The sequence below is a fragment of the Lampetra fluviatilis genome, chromosome 5 (genome assembly GCF_964198595.1).
Source record: "Lampetra fluviatilis chromosome 5, kcLamFluv1.1, whole genome shotgun sequence".
NCBI classification, from domain to species: Eukaryota; Metazoa; Chordata; class Hyperoartia; order Petromyzontiformes; family Petromyzontidae; genus Lampetra; species Lampetra fluviatilis.
Genome location: NC_136279.1, coordinates 9,481,396 through 9,486,304, shown reverse-complemented (window position 1 = coordinate 9,486,304; position 4,909 = coordinate 9,481,396).

Genomic DNA, 4,909 nt, shown 5'->3' with positions numbered 1-4,909 from the left:
TATATAACTCTGCAAATGCAAAAAAAAATCCCCACAATTTTTGCATTTGGGCCACAAAAAAAATACGCGGTGCTGGAATATGTATCGCTTTCACTAATCATAGTGGCAGGGTCAACTCACGGTTCCACATTGCTTTGAGTCTCGTGGCGAATCACTTTTAAATTATACGATCCTCATCATCAGTGAACCCAGTGATTTGGCTCCCGTCGAGTGTGACGCTCAAGTCGATATGAAGTAAGAGATGCAGGCGACGAGTTACTCATATAAAGACAAAACTCTCCCGTATAGCCTAAACATAATTTTGGGGCAAGTGCTGATAGCGAGCACCTATGGAGGCCGGCATGTCACGCGAGAGGGTGGGTAACATGCACCACGCCCGAGCGCCTTTGTCTCCCGAGTGGTGATGTTTAAACACCGCACAAAACGCTCATTTGAGGCTGAGTCGAACTTGGGGAGGCCCAGGACCGGTTCAGATAATCGTCACTTGCATTGACCAAAAGCACGGTTGGCTACGTACGGTGCGAAAGAAGTTCAACATGCATACAAACGCGGGAATTGAATTCTATTAGTCAGATTCAAAGCGCTGCACGATAACCGCTGCACTACCGCAAACAGAGACACTTCCCTGCACACACACACACACGTGTGCATGCAGGGAGCTGCCACGGAGTAACGGCGCCGCGGGGTCGAGATATAAACTCGATCGCTAGGTATGTAGGAGGGCCTGGGTTACAGTCCTACTCTGACGCCTGTTTATTTGGAGTTGGCATGCTCTCCGCATGGTCGCGTGGATTTTTCTCCGGGTCATCCGGTGTTTCCCTCCACATTTAGAAGCATGCATTTAGAGTATTTGGCTGCTATAAATGTCCGTATGATAAGCCACTTCGATGAACTATCATTTGTGGCCAGGTCGCTTCTGAAAAATGGCTCAGTGGGCCATACCTGGTGACATCAAAATAATTTAGTTTTGTTTTAGAGTCATGGTTAGGCACTCCAATCCAATTGAAAGTTCGCTGGCTCCATTCCATCTCCCGGCACGGCAGTCGGGGGTAAATATGTTCAACCGTGTCCATTCCATTTCTAAATTTTCCCCAGAAAACAATTACCCGCCTCTGACTTTGAAAACGGGGGTTGTCTCCCTAGTGGCGATGTTTACACACCGCACCAGGTGCTCAATTGATGCTGAGTCGACCTAGAGGAGGCCCCGAACCGATTCAGATAATTGTTACTGGTGTTGTTGGCTGTGAGCGGGAATCGAACTCAGGTCGCTGGGTTTGAACACACAGGCACACGTAGACACAGACGGGGTGGGGGGGGGGCTACACTTTTATTAGACATTTGTATCATCATCAGCCATGGTCAATCCACTGCTGGATGAAGGACTCCTCCAGCTGCTGCCATCTCTCAAGATGGTTGGTGAAGGGATTGGAGCAAGACCGGTTCAGATGATATCACTCGCCATTGAAGTCAGCTGCGTCATCCTCCCCAATCCCAAAAAAAATCCGAATATTTTAGCCACCAGCTACCACTGGTATGTGTGCAGTATGTATGTGTAAACGCGTGTGTGTGTATATATATAGCCGAGTGCATATGTACCCTCGCTCAATAGCCGTGCTTAATCAACGTCACGGTCCACAGCCTCCGTTATATATTTTATTATTTTGTGAAAATTATAATTGGGCTGCTAATTCGATCTGGGAAATGCACACGAGGGGCACCGTCACGCTGCCCAATGCGTGGTGGGAATTCCAGCCGTGACTGCGCTGTGCCAATGTGAGCTACGGAATGTAAACGCACGTCGGGGGGTGGGGGGGGTCCAATCCTGTCTACGAAATCTGAACCATGCAACCCTACATTTAAACCATTATGCATGCTAAACATAAATTGGTTAGGGGTATAACAATCCGACCCCCCCTTTCCCGATTCGGTGAATTCCTGCAAATGTAACGACCTCTTTGGGGTCGGAGTAAGAACTAGCGGCGAGGGGTTAGGCTCTGGGTTTTGGGTTGCAATCGAGCTCAGTGCGTTGTTACCTTGAGGGTTGGTGGGTCACACAAATGCTACGAAACTCCCTTCCCGTGCGTGGAGGAGCCATGCCCTGGCTCGCCAGGATGCGACGGTACAGCCAAGCGGGGACTAATCCAGCTCCATCTTAGATTATTCGTTGAAGCTGCTGCTGCTGCGTTGGCAGTATTTGCGCAATTAACAACATCGGCACATTCGTCAATAACACGTCTGTGGCTTTAACAAAAATATATCTAAAATAGGCGACTTTTCAAGCAATGGCCCTTCTTCATAGCACAAACATCAATCCGTTTGATCTGTATCTGTTCGAGTGTTGCCCCCTCGCACGCATGGATTTTATCCTGGTGCTCCGATTTCCTTCCACGTGTAATAAACACGAATTCATCGGCTGAAAAACATCTTCATCTATATGCGCCTCCGTGTGTTGCGGATTGTGCAGCGATGCGAGATGCAATTTGCATAAATGTCGCCCATCTGAAAGCGCTCGTTATTATTAATAGGGTTTGGGGGTTAGGGGAGAGAAGGCCGTGGGGGTGGGTGGAGCGTGCGGAAAGGGAGTAGAGGCGAGATGAGATGGGAGAGGCAGCTTGCTGTGGGGGAGAGTCGGTGGCGAGTCTTGAATACGCAGTGAGTGTGATCTTGGAGCTGGGAGGTCTAAAGAGTAGGGTGATGCGATTTCATTTGTGGCGGCGTTCTGTGTGGATCGTCTATAGATTTTGGAGCTTAAAGGAGAGAGTTCAGTACAGGCTGGTTTGGAGAAGGTATTACCAGCGTAAGGCACTACCACTAGAGTACACATCATCATATGTCACTGGCGATATGGATGTGTGGCGTGTCCAATTCCCGTAAATGGGTTCCAGACTGTTCCAGTTGAAATGCAATATTATATATACACACAGATATACATTTTGGTGGGGGAATACAAACATTTGAAGGATTTGTACGAGGGAAAGGGAGCCTTGCTGGTGGTATGTTATTGGAACGCTGGAGATGAGCTCAACGGTAGTTGTGACAACAAGAGGAACAGAATCCATGACTCCTTGACCTCAGAACTCGAGAGCTGATACAAGAACATAAGGAAACACATTCCTGCGGAGGGAGCTGGTAGGAACGTTGGGTTGCTCGGTCAATGGCCAGGTTCAACGGCGGCGTGGTGTATTCCGCATATATGCCCGGCTGTGAGGGCGGGCACAAGCCGACGTGTGTCGGTTAAACGTTGAGTTTTATAAGGGCACCACGGGGTGACCAGCCCCTCCCCACTCAGCCCCACTCCTCCCACCCCTCCCACCCCCCCACCCAGCCCCTCCCCACCCTCCCCTCACCACCCAGCCCCACCCTCCCCACCCAGCCCCTCCCTGCACGACGGACACAATAATCCCCTGTGGCTGGTGTAACCAGGAGGTTCCTACCAGTATTAACGAGTCTTAGTGACCTCTCAGTGCTCTCCAACCTCGTTAAATAAAGCCTGTAAGGCACAACATGTCACGATTATATATCCCCATCGTGACGTGGTAGGCAGTTTTAAAGTGTACGTATGCTTGTGCACGTTAGCTTACAGCTGATACCCACTGCTTAATTTCAGCCGCAAGTCTGGAACGCTGTTCCGGGAATTAAGTTTTACTCTCTAATGGCAGTGCCTTGCGCCAATAATGCCGACTCCAAGCCAAGCCTAGCAACGTTACGGGAAATATATAATTAGAAAAATCAAGCCTTGGGAGATAGCATATCATTGGAAGAAAGGCTTTTGAGACCAATATCATCCGTAGGAGGTTATTATTGGAAGATATGTTTAACAAGTGTAATACAATGCTATTGATTGTTCAGAGGCACAGATATTGGTGTTTCTGTAGTGCCCCCTGCCGTCAGGATGTGAGTAGACGTGGATCATGAGTGGTGGCGTCGTGTTTAGCGCTACGGTTAACCCAGGTTCGATCCCCACTCACGGCCACCATCGGTGACGATTATCTAAAACGGTTCTGGGCCTCCCCTAGATCGGCTCAGCCTCAAATGAGTAACCTGATGCGGTGTGTAAACATCGCCACTGGGGAGACAAAGGCGGCCGGGCGTGGTGCTGGCCGCCCACCCCCTCGTGTGCCGTGCCGGCCTTCATAGGTGCTCGCTAACAGCACTTGCCCCAACATTCTGTTCAGGTTATACGGGGTATCTTTGTCTTTGATTATCACGTAAACTACTTATATACTGGATGTTAGATTTGTTCAAAATTGACCAACATTTCCTCGCTGAATTATAAAAGAAGAGTGAATTGCTTACATTGTTTGTGAGCTTAGTTTGCTCTACGTGAAATTAAGTGTGGACATTCTAACAAAAAATCTTCGCATGAAAAAAAAACGACATTCTAACCTCCTGGTGGCCAATACGAGTCAGAATCCGAATCTTTATTCACACTGGAGGAATCCGATGAGCCACAAAGCTATTTTTCGCAGATGCCAAAGTTAAGCGCAGGGTCATAAAGTTATGACTGGGTGATCGAATGGATTCCGGGTGATGTCACAATTCGCCACCATACACCGCACACATTTAACTTTATAGGAAAGGTAAGCCAATCAAACGTTTAAGGAGGGGGGGGGCGCGAAAAATGTGTTGCGCGGATCTCAGGAACGTAAAAAGAAAAGGAAATCAGAACGCCGACGACCGCCGCATCGGAGTGGCGTGCAGAGCGCGATGGGTGGTGCTTTAGACCCCGTCCCTTCCGCTGCTCACGTGACTCGCACCTTGGAGTCACGTGGCGAGCGCAGGCGAGGTGAGGTGGGCGGGGCGAAGCAGGAATCGAACTTGGGTGGACCGGGTTCGTATCGCAGTGCGCAGACCACTGCTGCTCCCCACTGATACGATGGCACAGACAAATCCACACGTAGGCGACATC